General features: G+C 42.8%; 1 protein-coding gene across 2 annotated transcripts in view; it reads left to right on the plus strand.

The window, feature by feature from the left end:
• LOC127629647 (neuronal tyrosine-phosphorylated phosphoinositide-3-kinase adapter 1-like) overlaps positions 1 to 19,637 on the plus strand; it is a 69,178-nt gene that overhangs the window by 5,907 nt on the left and 43,634 nt on the right. The window lies entirely within an intron of this gene.

The raw sequence follows: 19,637 nt of genomic DNA on the forward strand, positions 1-19,637 counted from the left end.
GGTCGACCGTTTTTGAATTTTTAATGGCTGATACAATATCTAGAGAGGTTGGCTAATGGCGATATAACTGCAGATAAATATAAACAATTTAACAACAGCAAATCAAATGTACACAAAATTTCTAAGGTGAAACAAACATTTTTTTATTTTATTTTGTGCAATATTTACTCAAATTTGATGGTTTTAACAGAAAACAGAAGGTGCTGACTATTCATTGGCAAATCCATTGGTAGGTTTTGGAACTGACACAAGGGAATGTGAACACTTCTGTTAATCGTCCAAGTGAAACAGTTTTCAGACTCTAACGATAATTGCAAAAATGCCAAATATCAAATATAGGATTCGAACTCGCAACTGTCCTCGTAATTCAAACAGCTCAATAGAGCAACTAAATAATGATTTGTTTGAATTTAAAAATGGTAGAAGGATTCTGTTAGGGCTATGTTAAGGAATAGGGTTTGCAATGGAGGTCAATGGAAAGTCCATCATTTTAACAATAGTTGACTCTAAAAGTTCATTTTCCATTTAACTATAAGGTAATTCATACTTTTTACATGTAAAAAAAACACCAAATTTTTTTTAACAATTATTAACAGAAAATTACATGTACGCTCTTGTTAAATATAATTTGTCACCAAATATGGTGTGGTAATTACCATTTAAACAACAATTATTACTGTAGCATTATTTAGATAAAACATTTTCTTTATAGTAGTTTCTACAAGCATGGTAAAGCCTGAAATCAACAACTGTAGTGTGGGGACAGGAAAACAGCTTAAACACAACATATCTAAAGATTTCTGTGAGGGTTCGGGTTAGAAGCTCTCTATGGAAAGTCCCCACTGAGATAGAAAAACAAACACGCGTTTATGGATGTGTGCGAGAACTTGTGTATGTGGGAAACACAATAATATCTCTTAAAGCTGTGATTTCGGGTGATGTAAGATGTTGCGTTAATCGACAGACTGGAGAATACAGGGGATGTCCCATAATGCCTGCTGCATGCAGAGAAAGAGAGCGAAATGGCTAGATGAAATGAGATGAGGGAGAGAGAAAGGAAGGGCGGATGAGAGAATTATATTAGCATATACGTAAGGACCTGATCAAAGCAGGTCAGTGTGTCACCAGCACTGTGCTCACAGAACACTCACACCTACAGAAGGCCACAGCACCAACACAATAACCTGCAGTAATGGATTTGAATTTGGATTTTGGGAACTTTCACATTTTGTTGGTTTAAAACATCTAGCTACATTTTAGGAAATTGTACATTTTGATTTTTAAACCTATCCTAACACAGAAACAGTAGGAAGGTTCACCCAAAGATGAAGTTTCTGTCATCATTTACTCACCCTCATGTTCAGCCAAAACCATATGAGTTTCTTTCTTAAGTGAAACAACTAGAAGTTTAGCAGAATTTTCAATCTGCTCTGTTCCGTGATTCACAGACATAATCACACAGTAAGTCGATATGTTGCTACCTAATGTTCCAGCACCCTGAAATCGACCCTGTTTTGCCGAGTTCTTGACAAGCACCATCTACCATCAGATATTTGTATCAATTTAAATGTGTTTACTTGTTTCTGAGGCACTACTGATGCGTTGTGTCAGCAGCCTCAGAGACATGGGTTCTAGTCCCATGTAAACCATGAAGTAATTGCGTTCACAAACGCAGTGATGATCACGATTCGGAATTAGCATTTTCTACGATTACATTTTCACTTGGGTTATTAGGGACAGGTTTTGGGTCAGGTTGGTATGGTCAATAAAATATGCATTTCTCTTGACTGTATTACATCATTTACAACCAGGGCCGGTATGTGGGGCCCTAGGCGAAATTGGCAAAATGGGGCCCCACCAATGTGACAATTGTCAGAACCTTAGAACATCCATAGAACTGCTGGTACAATGGATTTTATTTATTTTTTTAGAATTTTTTTTAAAGAAAAGGCACTTAATATTAAGCTCTCTACATCTCAGTAGATGACAAGAAACTTGTTCAATAACTTTTTTTCCCAACATAAAGATGGTGGGTTCAAATGTACTATTTAAAAGGTAAAAGTGTGTATTTTAAGTACCAAGTCAGCATTTCATCACCATTTCAAGTTTTTCACCATCTGAATCACCTCTGAGCTTTTTTTTTTTTCTAAAAGTACAAATAAACTATTCTCAATTTATATGTGGTCATGGAAACGGCAAGTATAATTACACTATACAAGATAAGAAAATACTGTTTGAAATAGAATGTCACACTGCAGGACACTGCTAGCAATGATTGAAATTTTATGCCAACTACCCACATAACTATGCATAAATGTTTATTGAAATGTTGAGAGTGGAAAATACAGTGCCGTTTTCATAGTTGAATTAAGATTTTTAGTGAAAGTCGGCCAGACAGTTTTCAAAAGTGAGTAGAATTTAAAACATCAGTGAAAATCAGGTATCTTCAGCAATTTGTGGAAAAAATATAATGTTGCATTGTCAGTGCTGTATTGTTCAGTACACAATGATATAATATTAGCCAGATAGCTAGATAGCAACTTCTGAGCCTCATTATTGGTTTTCATGACAGCAGGTCTATGTAGCCACTAGCCTGATATACTTCCTAACAGGCTGATTTCATGCTAATTGTGTGTATAACATTTATGAACTGCTCGAATTTTTAGCAAGACGTACCTGATCTAAACTTTTTTCCCCCAATAAATATCTATTTAGTTTTATCACCCAACCCTAATTCCAAGTCTTCTGAAGCCATACAAAGCTCTGTGTGATAAACAGACCAAAAGTCAATATTCACTGAAAATCTTAATTAAACCAGGGGACGGCACTATATTTCCATCACTCATAATAACTTAATGCACTGCATTATGTTTTAAATTAGGCCTCTTCTGGTGGAGGAAATGTAAATGGTAAGGCCATCACAAACACATTAACATGATTCTGAGTTTGCCCTATTCCTTCCGTAGTCTGTATTTTGTTTTCCCACACAGTGTAGTTTTGAGCACTGTGTGTCTTCATTGTAGTAGCTGAGCAGACAGTCCCACAGCACACACGTCATTCTTGACGCTTCAGTGTGTATGTAATAATAATTGATTTCCCTATGGGTGGTATTCTTAGCATGTGGCTTGGGTCTATGCTCTTCCTCCTATTGACTAGCACATTTGACAGTTTCTCTTGTTGGGTCGGTGAGAGTGTTTTTAAAGCACAGTTGAAGGTTTAAAAGAATGAGCGAGTTTGCTGAAGTACAGAAAACATAAGCTCAGACTCACACACACACAGACTGGAATCCTATAGTGTGAGCATTGAGCTGGATGAGGAGAGAGGTGGAGACAGACAGAGCGAGACGTGGACGGCAGTAGACACTGTTGCTAGGAGACCGCACACAGTGATTGGTGTGAGACACACAGTTCCACATCCCTCCCCCATTCCTACAACACACTTCCCTTTCTCTGTTTTTTCATCATTTTCATCACTTCATTCACTGTCTCAATATTCATCTTTCTACAGTTGTCCCCTGTCTTTTTGATCTCATCTATCTATCTGCTTATTTCTCTCTTCCCTTGCTCTCTCTCTCTCTCTCTCTCTCTCTCTCTCTCTCTCTCTCTCTCTCCATCTTTCTAAGCATATCCTGCCAGACTCTTTAATCTTCCTCAACCGCTCAATTTCTGTCTCATTCCTTCCTTCCTCTTTTTTTTTTTTTTTTTTTTTTGTACAACTCTCTGTCTGGTCTCTGTTTCTCCATATCTTTTTTGTCTCTGTCTCTCGTTTCTGTCTCTGTCGTTTAGAACGAAAGCGCTCCGAGGTTCTGAAGTGACAGGAGAGCAGTCACCAAATGACAGCTGGCCAGTCACCATGACAACAGTCAGGTGCAGTGTAAAGGAAAAGGACAATAAGTAAGGGAGGTGTTATGGGACTTTACAAACATACTCATGCACACAACTTATAGGAAGATCCGAAAAGTCTTCTGTGCAATTCTGGAAAATAAACAAATTACACATAAAAACATCAATATTCACTTGTTAAAATATAATCCAACCAAAAATTAAAATCATGATCATTCATCATTTACTTACCTTCATGTTGTTACAAACAAGGGGTGTGCCAAGGTTGTTGAATTATTGACTAGTCATCCAACAAATGAATTGTCGATTAGTGGGGTCAACTACTAACATTATTACTTTTAGAGGTGGTGGATTTAATGGGAGACACAATTCTCAAAATAATTAAGAAATACAACTTAAACAGTCAGCACAGAAAAAATCCTAGTCTTTTTATGCGCTGTTGTTAAAGCAAAGTGCTGCATCAACAATACATTTCAAGATGATCACTGTCAAACATGAAATCCTCTGCTGTGAGTAATATTCTTTAATAGACTAGTCTTTAATAAATAATTGCTGTAAAAAAGGTTTAAACTGCTTGATGTTGTGGACTGTTGTGTAGCCACAATATTCTCTTGCAGTCCTGCGCTTTTTAATGTGCTGCAAGGATCACCCTGAAGCACTCTGGTTATGCTGAAGCCTGTCATTCTGAGTTCAGGATTTGAATACAAGTGGTTCTCTTACGAGAGGTTCTCTCGTATTGCGTAAGCTAGCTTACGCTACGGGAAAGATTCATCTTTTCTGAGATATTGAAGCCAAAAAATTATCCTTAATTTTTGTATCCATTGTCAACGCAGTGCGGCAGCTGCAGACCTTGAGCGGGCTATCTAGCGAGCTCATAGGTTGCTCTGCGGCAACTGCTGCAGCCTATAGACGAGCTTGGGCGAACTCGCATCCAATGAGAGGCGTCCGCGCGCTCACTGCATCAAAGCCCGCCAAAATGGGCGTGACTAGAGTGCATATAAGCGTAGTTCGTAGGCTGGAACCCTGATTTTCATCTCTTCAGCGAAGCTCTTCGCATCACTGAACTGGAAGCCGCGTCGCCGTTCGAAGGGCATCAAGCAAGCGTGGACAGCGCTCGAAGAAGCCGGCCGTCTTCGCCACCTTCAGCCGTCCTGCGAGCTACGCCATCCGGCGACGTATCCTTTTTAAAAGCAAGCTAGTTCTTAAGAACTTCACAAAAGAGTACGAGTGTCTTTTTTCAGATGCCTCGCTCCACTTGCGCCTCATGCCGCGCTCCTCTCAGCACCGGAGACCGCCACATCATCTGCGCTCTCTGCCTGGGACTGGGGCATGCAGAGCTCGCCCTCGCCGAAGGCGGATGTGATCTCTGCGAGGAGCTGCCGATGTAGACCCTGCGGGCGCCGGAGTCGAAGGGGAACTAACACGCCTCCTCACACAGGCCGTCGACCACCTCGGGCTCGAGTGGTCACCGCCCCTTGAGCAGGCACCCAACAGACTTGACGGCTGCTTTCTACAGAGCCGCCGCCGCGCAGCACCCGCTACCCGGGCCGCTCCCTTCCTGCCGGAACTCCACGCCGAGCTTTCCAAATCATGGATTGCGCCTTTCTCGGCCAGGGTCCGATCCCACGTCTCCACCTCTCTTGCTTCGGTGGACGGCGCCACTGAGAAGGGCTACGCTTCCATCCCTCCGGTCGAGGATGCGGTAGCAGCACACCTTTTGCCCGCCCTCCGCGAGGTGGCGGTCTAAACCAGTGCTCCCGTCTAAGGCCTGCAGAACAACTTCCGCCTGTGTTGGCCGCGCCTATTCCGCCGCCGGCCAAGCTGCATCTGCTCTGCACTCTATGGCCGTCCTACAGATCCTCCAAGCGGACCTTCTGCGGGAGTGGGATGAGGAAAGTAGGCATCCAGAGGCGGTTGCAGACATACGGAGTGCTACGGACCTCGCCCTCCACGCTACCAAAGCTGCAGCCCAAGCTATAGGGAAGTGCATGGCCGGCTGACTGTGACCGAGAGACATCTGTGGTTAACGCTAGCCGACATGGGAGAAGCAGAGCTCTACGTTCCTCAACGCACCGCCTCTCCATCCGGTCTCTTCGGCTCCGCGGTGAGTGGTATCATTGACCGGTTTTCAGAGGTCCAAAAGCCACACAAGCCATGAATCTCTTTCTGCCTCGTCGCGCTAGCTCCTCTGCAGGCCGCTCACGTGATCAGCCTCCTGCACGAGCCTCTTCACAGCCCCAGCTCAACAATCTCAGACTTCTCAGCGTCGACAGGGCGGCCGCCTCGATCAGCGCTCAGACAGCCGCCGCAGGCGCAGACCGCCGCCCCGCGGGCCTCGATTTAAGGTAACGCTGAAACCAGAGCAACCGAAGTCTTCCTAACTTTGTTGAACAAACGACGGCTCAGTCCGCCGCGGCCGGACCACCGTCAAAGCTTTGCCCCTGTCAGTCCCCTTCTCTCAGGCTACTACAGTGGTGAATTTAGCAGCCAACAAGCCGGTGACACTGCCCGCTTGCTCTGCACTCAAACGCCGCTTTCACGGCGACCCAAATAAATCTTGTAAAGAGCAAACATGTCTTATGTGTAGAAAATGTGCCCACAACCCAGTGTTCGCCCCTACACACAAGCATAACACATCCCGTGCCCCTATCAGAGCACGCTCTCATAAAGCGGTTACGAACCGCTCGAGCGTCAGAGTCAATGAAGGCGCCCACAAATGCGTGCGCGTGCCCATTCTCTGGCCGCTCTGTCACAGGACCAGTCCTATGTGTAGAAAATGTGCCCACAATCCAGTGTTCACTTCTGCACACAAGCACTGCATGTCTCGTGTCCCCACCAGAGCACGCTCACATAAAGCGGTTACGAACCGCTCGAGCGCTAGAGTCAATAAATGCGCCCACGAATACGTGCGCGCGCCCATTCTCTGCCCGCTCTGTTACACGGCCAGCAAACATTCCTCTGTGTGTAAGTCCCGTGCCCATGACTATGCTTAGCGATCACGTAACAGATGTGACTCTTTCCCCATTCATTCCAATCGGAAGTCACTCACAAAACAGCCTGTTCATGCTGTCTGCAAGCAATCATGCATAAACACACTAAACGCGCTCACACATTTTGTTCAGCTCTGTGTGCGGCAATCAGAGCGAATTGGCCATTCACCCTCTAGCGTTACGCTTCAAAGCGTGGGAAGCTATTCCAGGGATATCCAAGTGGGTGTTAAGCACAATACAACAGGGCTATTTGCTACAGTTCGATCGCCGCCTCCTCGCTTCAGAGCTGCTCGAAACCACTGTGAACACGGAAGCAGCGTGCATGCTTCGCTCAGAAATAGCAAGCCTTCTGTGCAAAAGGGCCATAGAGAAAGTGCCACCCTCTCTGAGCGAAGTCGGGCTTTACAGCCGTTATTTTCTTGTTCCCAAGAAAGACGGCGGCCTCAGACCCATATTAGATCTCAGGGTTTTGAACAAGGTGCTTGCAAAAAGACCGCTCAAAATGCTTACAATCAGGAAACTCCTCAGCGCATGTGCGCCAGGGGACTGGTTTATTTCTCTCGATCTGAAAGATGCATACTTTCAGATTCAGATAAATCCCCGTCACAGGCCATTCTTGAGATTCGCCTCGACGGCCAGGTTTATCAATACACCGTCCTCCCGCTCGCCTGTCCTTAGCACCCGTACTTTCACGAAGTGCATGGATGCGGCGCCGCGACCCCTGTGGAGTCAGGGTTTGCGAATTTTGAACTATTTGGACGACTGGCTGATTATGGCACAGTCACATATGGAGCTTCTGTCTCACAGAGCAGTTCTCCTCAGCCATCTGAACAGTTTGGGTCTTGCAGTCAATTGGACCAAGAGCTCACTACAGCCCAGTCAGACAATTTCCTTCCTTGGAATAGAACTAGACTCCGTGGCAATGACGGCTCGCTTATCTACACAGCTGCGCCGTGTTCAGCTGACTAGCCGCATCTTTTCAGATGAACAGCCTCACACCTCTGAAGAAATTCCAGAGAGTGCTAGGTTACATGGCCTCAGCCGCAGCAGTACTTCAGCTGGGTTTACTGCACATGCGCCGCTTCAGCATTGGCTAAACACCGTGCGTCTCGCCGGGCTTGGGCCACAGGCCGCCAGCCCATCAAGGTGACTCAGACCTGTATATCAGCTCTAAAGCCCTGGACAGTGGCCGAATGGTATCAGCGGGAGTGACAATGGGAGCTGTATCTCGCCGAAAAGTCATCTCGACAGACGCCGTCCAACACGGGTTGGGGCGCGGTCTCGCGAGGGCTCTCCGGTTTTCGGCCTATGGTCAGTTCAGGAAAAGCTCCTTCACATAAATTGTCTGGAAATGATAGCGGTCGAGTACGCCGCGGCGCTTTCTCCCGGTCATTCAGGGTCACCACGCCCTGGTCCGCTCGGACAACAGATCTGTGGTATCCTACCTAAACCGCCAGGGCGGTGTCAGATCCAGGAACCTCTTCCATCTGACGAAACGCATACTGAGTTGGTCCCAGTGCCACCTGCACTCGCTGAGGGCGACGCACGTGCCAGGCCACCTGAACGACGGCCCGACAGACTGTCCAGAGACAATATTCCCCAGGGAATGGTCCCTGCACGCTCAAACAGTCCAGACGTTATGGCACCTATTCGGCAGAGCAGAGATAGACCTCTTTAGCGCCCAAAGAGAACTCTCACTGCCCAATATTTTTCTCGAAGCGAGGACGCGCTGGCCCAGGACTGGCCCAGACGCCCGCTTTACGCCTTCCCTCCCGCCTCGCTATTAATGCAGAGGATCAGGAAACGTGTCACTCGGTGCTCCTCATAGCCCCGCATTGGGAGAATCAGACATGGTTCCCGGAGCTTACGCAGCTGTCACTGACAGCGCGTGGCCCATCCCAGTGAGAGCAGATCTCCTCTCTCAAGCTCGCGGCACAATCTGGCATCCCCACCCAGAGCGCTGGGCTGCATGCGTGGGTGATCACTACCCGTCGCTCTGCCAGAAGGAGTAATAAACACCATCATACACGCTAGAGCCCCTTCCACGAGAAGACTCTATGCGTCAAAATGGTCTGTGTTCTCAAAATGGTGCACCGACAGAGACCTGGACCCGCTGGACATGTGGGGTGTCGTCGCTGCTCATATTCCTACAAGAGCTGCTGGATAAGGGCAGATCCCCATCCACGCTCAAAGTGTATGTGGCGGCCGCTGGCGCTCGCTGAACCCTGCACGGCCAGTCATGGGGTAAAACGAGCTGGTCATCCGCTTCCTCAGGGGAGCTAGAAGGATGAACCCCGCGCCCTCATCGGTTCCTATCTGGGATCTTTCTATAGTTCTCGAAACTATGAAAGCCCCCTTTCGAACCACTTCAATCCGTGGATTTGAAATACCTTTCACTCAAAACCGTTTTTCTGACTGCCCTGTCATCAGTCAAACGTGTGGGAGACCTTCACGCGCTGTCTGTCAGCGCTGCGTGTCTTGAGTTTGGACCAAGTGACTCCAAGGTCATTTTAAAGCCTAGACACGGCTATGTTCCCAAGGTGATCGGTACTCCTTTTCAGAGCACAGGTCATTTCCCTATCGGCGCTGCCAGCACCGATAGCTGACGCGACGCCAATCTCCTTTGCCCGGTCAGAGCACTGAGATTGTATACTGCGCTCGCCCGCTTTCAGACGCTCTGAGCAGCTTTTTGTTTCGCTTGAGGGCGCACCAAAGGTCTCGCGCCTCGAAACAGACACTATCTAGATGGATAGTGGACGCTATTGCTGCTACATACGCGTCAAAAGACCTGCCATGCCCGTTGGGCATTAGGGCTCACTCCACTAGAGGCATGGCATCCTCGTGGGCATGGTCCAGCGGGATTTCCATTCACGACATGTGTGGCAGCGGGATGGACTTCCCCCTCCACCTTTGTCAGATTTTACAATATGGAAGTGCCCACTCTGCAGGCAAAACTACTAGCGGTTTAATACGCTACAGCTCCCCTGGTGAGCTGCACTGATGGGTCACATTCCACACAGACCGGCACCGCCGCTCTGTCGTTCCCTTCCCACTATGTGCTTATGTATTACACAATCAATGACCCGCATTCTTGCCGGCCAAATATTATTTCCCCACTCATAAGGGCTCCCGGGTCCCCCTTAATTCCCTGGGGCTCATACAGTGGATGCTTGGCGACACGGCGTTGACAATGGGTTCCCGTGAGCGTAGCTAGCTTACGCAATACTGAGAGAACCTCTCGTGAAGAGAACGTATTGGTTACCTAACGTAACCTCGGTTCTCTCTAGATGAGGGAACGAGTATTGTGTAGCCGGCCGTGCTTCAGCGCCACGGCTGACTTTTCGCTTCAGTCAATGAAAACCAGGGTTCCAGCCTACTGAACTACGCTTATATGCACTCTAGTCACGCCCATTTTGGCGGGCTTTGATGCAGTGAGCGCGGACGCCTCTCATTGGATGCGAAGTTCAGCCCAAGCTCGTCTATAGGCTGCAGCAGTTGCCGCAGAGCAACCTATGAGCTCACTAGATAGCCCGCTCAAGGTCTGCAGCTGCCGCACTGCGTTGACAATGGATACAAAAATTAAGGATAATTTTTTGGCTTCAATATCTCAGAAAAGATGAATCTTTCCCGTAGCGTAAGCTAGCTTACGCAATACTCGTTCCCTCATCTAGAGAGAACCGAGGTTACGTTAGGTAACCGATACGTTTCGAGCCACTGTATTGGAGCCATTCTTTTTCTTACTTTTCTTACTTTGTTTTGTGAAATAATGTGTTATAGTTATTTAGTCTATTTATTTGTTGAATATCTATTAGTCACCATGATGAAGTGCTGCACTTAGTGCCGCATATCCTTATAAAGGGTGTCTTATTGGGGTCACGTGACCATAACAGAGCTTAATTATACATTATTATCCTTAACACAACTAGTCAACTAACTAGTGTAGTATGAAAATTGGTAGTTTTGCACATCCCTATTCCAAACCCAGATGACTATCTTTCCTCTTTAAAACACAAAATACATATTAGGATGTATGTTAGGGTGTGGCAACCTCAGTCACCATTCACTTTCATTGCATTTTTTTTTTCCCATGCAACAAAAGTAAATAGTGACTGAGTCTGTCATTCTACCAAATATCTCCTTTGTGTTTCATGGAAGGAAGAAAGTCATGGAGGTTTGGAACAACATAAGAATGATTAAATATATAAAGAATTTTTAATTTTGGGGGTGAATTATCCCTTTAAGTCTGTCTTAAGTGTTGGCCTGCCTGTGTGTATTTGTGCTTTTTTTATGCATGTTATTTAATCTCTGTGTGGGTGTGTTTATTTATGCAGATGATGCATTGGTCTGTGTGTATATGATGTGTGCACATCGTGGTCTCATCTGCTCCTGAGCTTTAATGATCTGTATGAATTGACCTTGTGACCAATAAATACATCCACATAAACAAGTGTGTATGTGTCCTAACTGGACATTACAGCTTTGTAAAAAGCCTGAAGGAATGTTATGTGTTTAAATATGTGAAGACAGCATTTATATACATAAATAAGGCTTGTGTGCGTGTATGTGTTAGGCTGTGTTATTATCTCTAAAAACAGTTGTCTTCAGGCCTATTCATTAAAGCAGTAATGATATCAAATTAGAGCAGTCAATCAAAAAAATTTCATCAAATTAATGAGTACATTATATGCTGATTAATCAAATTAATCACAAATAATCGCAAAAATCTATATTTGCTGAGAAAAGTCCACAAATTAAGATAATTAAAAGACATTATAAGCATTGAATATACATGACAAAAAGTGACTTTAGAAATGAATGTATTATTTGTTTTATTTTAATATAGTTGAACATAAGCAAATCTCTGGCTTATTAAGCATATCTGAATTCCACAGCAATGCATTTGGCAATCGTGTTTGTCAATCTTAGGAGCCGTTTTTGCATTCCGCCTGCACTATTTTTAAATTGTTGCAGAGCCTGAAATTCAGTCCGGGATTGCTAGTATTGAGCACAATTTTAATCATTCCAGCAAGCTCCATGTTTATAATGCAAGGAATTCTTGCACACTTTTATACATTTTAACATGTTGCTGAGAATTAGTAAAACAATCATTTAAATGAACAAATCAATCAATAATCTTGTCTTTATATCTAACTAGGGGTGCACCGATGTATCGGCCAAACATTGGTATCGGTCGATATTCGCCTTGTTGACTGACATCGGCCTATCGGCAAATACGATGTCATTCACTTATGGCAGTGGCCGATGTTTATCTGTTTATATGTCTTTGTTATTTGCGGTCAACTTGGACAAGAGTTGCCTACCCAGCTGCAGTTTCGGAGAAGATCCAACAAGTGGCACAATAATACCACAAACAGCCACTGGCTAGACACTGGCTAGACACATGGCATGACGTAAGAGGGCAACGGATGCGGTGCGCAAGTGTGGTTTGTTTTCAAATAAGTGCAAGAAAATGTTGGTGGTGTGGGAGTATTTTACTGTCTGGTCTGTGATTTAGTGAAAAAATCAGCTGTATAGCAGGTGTATAGCAGGCTAAAAAGGCTCTTGAAAAAGTTATTTTTCACAAAATGAGTGTTATTTTAAAGAAGGTTATATTAATAAGTTTGTATGATTGAATTTGCGCTCATTCAAAGATAGTGTGATGCAGGGCTGAAAGACTTAAAAACAGCTCATTTATTTTTATAATGAAGATTTCTTTGTTTCACTGGCACAAAAGGGGGATTCAATAAAAGCAAAAACAAAATAAACAAACCAAAAATCGGCCACCTGCCAAATTGTTATTTTAAACATTGGTATCGGCAAGGAATTTCACAATCGGTGCATCCTTATATCTAACTGTAATTCCAGAATCTGCATGAGTAAATCAGCTAAGAAGTCAACCCCCCCCCTTCTCACTCTCTCTGTCTCATGCTACATTCAGCAACTCATTGAACGCTTGTTGAGTTTAATGTGAGTTTAGTTTGTGCAAAACTTTTTGTTGTTTTCACACATGAGGACATATACTGTAGTTTCTCTTAGCCGATTAGAGACAATTTTTTTTAGCTCTTACTCCAGGATAGGTACTTTTTGGGAGAATTGGGACTGTAGGGGACTGTATTGCAACCTGTGATTGCTCAAACACGTATGACACAAAGCATTGAGAAATGCGTCCACAGTAGGGCTGAAATGATTAGTAGACGTTATCGACAACGTCGACAATAAACAATTGTCAACAAATATTTTCGTTGTCGATTAGTCTTATGTCATTTAACGTAACATCAGATCACATTCAACTGTAATGATGACGTGCGAGACCAGACCTGCGTGTCAAGCATCTATAAAGGAAAAACACTGGCATTACATCTTATATGCAGATATATTTAATGCTTTATAAATGTAATAAAGTTCAAATGATACAGAAGTAGGTCATGTAAATAACTACAAATTCCAAAACGGTCATATTTTTGTGATGACAGCGCCTCTTCTATGAGTTGCGCGAATGTCCTGATCTAAGGGGGAGAGATTGAAACTGCATCCGGCTGATGCGCACTCTGTTGCGGGGATGCTCGTCACCTCGACCGCGTGTGCTTCCTGCAGTTAGATTATAACATGATGGCACGACTTATTGAATCATAATTAATGTAACTTCTTATTGTGAAGAAAATTGTCAATACGCAGCTTTATTTATGAGAGAGAGACTGGGGCCCCCCAGGGCTGTCTGCTCAGTCCACTGCTGTTCACTCACGACCACATCATCAAGTTCGCTGATGACACGACCGTGGTGGGTCTCATCAGCAAGAATGACGAGTCAGCATACAGAGAGGAGGTGCAGCAGCTAATGGACTGGTGTAGAGCCAATAACCTGTCTCGAAACAGAAGAGATGGTTGTTGACTTTAGGAGAGCACAGAGTGAGCACTCGCTACTGAATATATCGACGGCTCATCTGTGGAGATCGTCAAGAGCACCAAATTCCTTGCTGTTCACCTGGCGGAGAACCTCACCTGGTCCCTCAACACAAGCTCTATTACCAAGTAAGCACAGCAGCGTCTCTATTTTCTTCGAAGGCTGAGAAAAGCACACCCCCCAACCTCACTACATTCTATAGAGGGACTATTGAGAGCATCCTGAGCAGCTGCATCAATGCCTGATTTGGGACTTTCACCGTTTCGGACCGCAAAGCCCTGCAGAGGATAGTGAGGACAGCTGAGAATATCATCGGGGTATCTCTTCCCTCCATCAAAGACATTTACACACAACGCTGCATCCGCAAAGCAACCAGCATTGTGGACGACCCCACACACCCCTCACAAAAACTCTTCACCCTCTTGCCATCTGGCAAGAGGTAACGAAGTATTCTTGCCCTCACGGCCAGACTGTGTAACAGCTTCTTCCCCCAAGCCATCACACTCCTCAATACTCAGAGACTGGACTGACGCACACACACACACACACACACACACACACCTGTACACCATCCAACTTTTGCACATGTCCAGAGTTGCACTTTAATTCATTGTCACTTTATACCTGGCTGCAGGGCCGGCCCTGGCCAATTTGCTGCCCTAGGCAAGATTTCACCTGGTGCCCCTGGAATCACAGACAATTCCACCACTGATCATTGTGTTCATACACTCACACAGAAACAAACTGCGCAGCTTTGTCTTGTTTTCTTATTTTGGAAACACACACACACACACACACACACACACAACTAAATTATAAATATAATATAAATAAATTTATATTATAAGATTATTGCGGAAAAAAAATACAGAAACAAAAAGATACACAAAAAAATAAATAACTATACACAAACTGGAATGCAAAATGTAGCAAATGTTCTACAGCCTTACTCTCCTTGCCTTTCTAGCAGCAAAGTCATCTATGATATCATCATAAGACAGCTGTTGGGAGACCACATGATTTATGCTAATGACTGAAAGTCCACTGAGACGTTCTTGAGCCATTGTAGATCTCAGGTAGTTTTTAATCAGTTTGAGCTTAGAGAAGCTGCTTTCAGCAGCAGTGACGGTAACAGGTAGAGTGGCAGAGATTCTCAGAGCGACCCACATATTGGGGTAAATTTCCGTCAGCTTCTTCTTGTGCAGGAAAGTCAGGAGCTCAATGTTTGTCATGTTTTTGATGGCAGATGTGGAAAGTTTTGCATTTCCAATACAAGTTCCCTGCCATCAATATCTGGCTGTCCATCATGACTTAAAGCTGTGCTCAGGGTCTGACAGTGCTCTACCAACTCTTCTTTGGACATGTTGGGAAAGTTGAGGAGCACTCCAAATTTAACAACAATAATATCTTAATAAAAACCTAATGTAATATTGACAAACTATATATCATTTGAAACCTCATGTTTGTTTTCATGCCAAGAGTTCAAAAGATAACACCAATTAAATTTTATGAGGAAAAAAAGGTCTGAAAATGTTTTAAATATAAAGAAAGATATTATGGATTCTCGATTTGTCATGTGGTTGCGAGCTATAACGCACATATGTGCTCTTTTTATGCATTTATTAGAGGTTGAATTCAAATCAAATACTAAATACTACAATTAAACACACAAACAGCAAGAATAATTACATCTGGTATTCATGCACAAAACTGTATTGAGCACTTCTCTAGCATACATACAGTAGTTACATTTTCAAAAAATTTATTTTGAAAGTGTTTGTTTTCCAGTAACAGTTAGATGGTTACAGCAATGTCCTACTAACTACACATTACTAATTTAGCCAATTCAAATACAAATACTATAAAATAGTGCACAAGTTCAACTAACTGTCATGATAAGCTATTTCAAATTAGCAAACGTTACTAGCATCGATCGTCGAACTAACTGCTAACTTATGCATAATGCAACATAGTTAAACAGATACATCACATTCATTACCTCTATCTTTATCCCGTTTTTCTTCCTCTTCTCTTCTTTTTTTTCTTCCCTGGGCACCAGAGGGCTTCGGTCTTTTTGACATAATGATAATTTATCTGTGAATTCGGCCATCCGTCACAATATCAAACAGGTAATGGATGTCTTTAAGTGCAGCAGGGCGGATACGTCACTCGGACCGGGGTGGATCGGGAAAGCAATGTAGTTATGTTTTTGTGGGATGATTTATTTTTTAATCTGTAGTATTATAGTTGTATTGTTAAAAAAAAAAAAAACTCCTTTGGACGCTCAGGCGCCCCAAGGGGTGGGCGGCGCCCCTAGCATTTGCCTATTCCGCCTATGCCACGGGCCGGCCCTGCCTGGCTGCTACCTCAATAACTGCTATGTCCATAGAACACCATTTCATAGTATGTTATGTTTACATTTAGCATTTTAGGAAGTGTCATCTTTTTGCACTACTCGATTACAAATGTGTACTGGTCGACACTGCAATGTCTCTTACTGTGCCTATTGTCCTGTTCCTTTTAGTAATTTATTGCACTGTCCCGTACATGTTTGCATGTGCACTTTATGTAGAAATATGATTTAGTCTGTGTAGTCTCATGTGGTTCTGTGTTTGTCCCATGTAGTTTTATGTAGCACAATGGTCCTGGAGGAATGTTGTCTTGTTTTGCTGTGTACTGTACTAACTGTATATGGCTGAATGACAATAAAACCACTTGACTTGACTTGAGGACAGAACAGTGATTTTTTTATTTATTTTTTTGGCATCCATGTTAACAAATTAGTGTATTTAGATCACAAACAGAAGCAGCACGTGAGCGACACTGCAGCAGGAGTTTTGCCGTTGAGTCTATTTTTGCAGCGCTGTTCACACTGAATTAAAGTGAAAATGCACTGTTGGTGGACATCATGAAGAGGAGTTGACACAAAAAAGTAGATATTGGACAGATTAAGCATAGATTTGTAGTCTAGTGAATTTTTGTTTTAATTACAGTTCATAGGAAAACTAAAAATGACACATAAACAAAATGTAATTATTTTAATTATTTAGCTTAAGCAGACATATGGTTTTATAATTTAAACTGTTAACTACAAGTCATATCCTTAAACAAACTAAATAAAACTGCACTTTTATATACTATTACATTGAGAGCAGGTCTAAAGGGTTAACTGCAATACACATATACAGCCTAGTGTGCTACCAAATGTAAACGATGCACGCGACAGCACGTGTGGTTGGTATATTCAGAACTTATCTCAGACCCGTATTGAAAGACAATTGTATTAAGTGCTCTGTTGCACTCAACTTTTTATAAGGATTAAATAATCAAGGAAAAAAACATGGGATGCTGTACCTGGCTGTTGGTGAAGATGGTTAGATAACATATTGGAAGTGCTTCATTTTGTGAGGAAAGTAATTGACACTTAAATGTTTTTGGTGGTGAACAAAGAGATATCGCTATTCAATAGTTGTGCATAATTACTTTTTATGAATATATTATTAAGTTTGATCAAGCCAAACTGAGTGATCAAACCGTCCTCTTTTGTGCAAACCATCATTCAGGCTCATCGTCCTGCCCTTCTATTAAAATTAAAATCCTTATTAAAAATTAGCAGAGCTTACTGTGCTGGCTGTCACTACATTAATTCTACAAGACTGCATTAGATAACACCAGCAGCATGTAAATAAGATTTCATGACAATCAAGCTTGTAATATTTATCAATAGCTCACTCCTGATAACATTATAACTTTTATTTTCTGCAGCAGAAACGCTGCTTGTGTAGAAGCACATGTGTTGTTTGCAGCAAAACTGTGGTGATGCACAGCTTTGGTTTGGCTCACGCTTTGAAGTGCGATGTAAAGCACCTTAAAACAGGTGGGCAAACACCTTAAGAAATATGACAAGTTCTATGACAATTATTCGTGAAAGCCCTAAAAGAGAAAATTAATCGTCATAGCCCTAATACAGACAATTAAGCATCATCCAAATTTCATAATCGTGACAGCCCAATCCATCAGTGTTGATGATTTTGTTAATGTTTTTGCTATTGAATTGCAGGTGTAAATAACTTCAGAAGAAAAATTGTTGACACTAGATGATGTCACTATGGGGGTTCCTTTTGTGTGTGTGCAAATACAAGAGAAAAAGGCTCCATGGGTGTGCAGTTTCTCTTAAGAAAGTGTTGAACAACTGTTCAAACACTCCTCAGGTTGCATCATTTATATGGATACATTTATTCCAACTGAATAAACTAAATATTATATGAAACAAATAGCAATAAATGCAAAGTAATCTCTTCAGTAATCAAAATACTCTTTGAATGTACATGTATTCTGATTACCAACTATTTAAATTGTAACTGTATTGGAACAGTCTGTTAATTCAACATACAACTGACATTATATTACTCTGTAAGTAAGCAATGTGATAAAACTATCACTCCTGTTTTAATCAACAAAGCTGTCTATATTGCAAGCGCACTAAATTGGAGTGATCTAGTTTTGCCACCTTTCACATCGTAGCACTCAGTCATAATATAGTACCTTTGACAAGAAAGGCAGAAATAGCAAATAAAATGTTGTGTAATGCTACCAGAACAAATTTTCCTTAAAGGTAACTGTGGAGATGGTGGTAGCGTAGTGGGCTAAAGCATATAACTGTTAATCAGAAGGTTGCTGGTTCGATCCCCACAGCCACCACCATTGTGTCCTTGAGCAAAGCACTTAGGTTGCTAAGTTGGTGGATTGTCCCTGTAAGTCGCTTTGGATAAAAGCATCTGCCATTTGCATAAATGTAAATGTACTATAAAAACAGACTGTACATTTCAGAACTCCTCCCCAGTTTAAAAAGAGAATTTATAGATACCACCCTGCTGAAACGTCTCATTTTGAAATCTGTCTGTTCGTGACATCATAAAACATTGCTTATTTGTATTTACACATCCCACAACATGTGTCACCGCACCCAATGCCCCGCCCACTGGCGCTCAGTTAGAAAGAGCAAGCATTGTGTGGCTAACTATTCCTGAACACCAAAGGGGACCCATCTGGGCTATTTTGAATTATTTTTTATTTAAACATGAACTACCAAGACTCTTTAACAGCTGCCATGTATCTCGCTGCTTTTAAAATATGCAGTGTCAATTTACATCTCTGAAAAATATATGTCATTCTCTTTCATTCAGCTGCTCTGCGTCTTGTTGTTTTGAGCACAAACGCATCATGGACATGTACTTTCGCCAATCTGCGCTATTTTTAATTGTTGCTGTATGTAAATATACCATATCATTGAAGATGGACGTCTTTGACCGTTTCGGTGTGTTTCCGGCGATGTGCATCTACAGTATGTGTGGGCGTCATAATATGATTCAAGCTTTGCAAAGGAACTGTTATTGAAGAATGGGCCAGTTAAAAACACTTGGACCAGATCAGAAACATAAGAAAACTATTTAATTCATGAATATTTCAGATGTCATGGCTGTTTGATAGTTTATGGTGCTGAGTGATAACAGCTGTGCTTGTGACAAACAGTTTAAAATATTCAGATGCAATGTGTTTGATTTGCAAACCCTGAAATGTATGTTTATAATGTTGAGGTGTTTGTTCATTCTCTCCTGATTGAGATTGCTGAATTTGAGGGACTGCGTGATGTAAGCCAATCATAACAGAGGGTGTTTACGTTGAAGTTTTAAGGAGGAGCTTAAGTCAGAAATTAGCGTTTCTGATTGAGTGCCAAAATACTAAATTATGACTGTTTTGGTGCAATTTTTTTTTTTTATAACATTATCAGTGGACCTCAGGGAGATAAAAAAAAATCTTAAAAATAGCCTTTCATTACCCCTTTAAACACCTATTGCATCTGATGTATACAAGTATTTTCTTTGTCTTGTGAATCAGTCCGTT

This window comes from Xyrauchen texanus, chromosome 3, assembly GCF_025860055.1.
Source record: "Xyrauchen texanus isolate HMW12.3.18 chromosome 3, RBS_HiC_50CHRs, whole genome shotgun sequence".
Taxonomy (NCBI): domain Eukaryota; kingdom Metazoa; phylum Chordata; class Actinopteri; order Cypriniformes; family Catostomidae; genus Xyrauchen; species Xyrauchen texanus.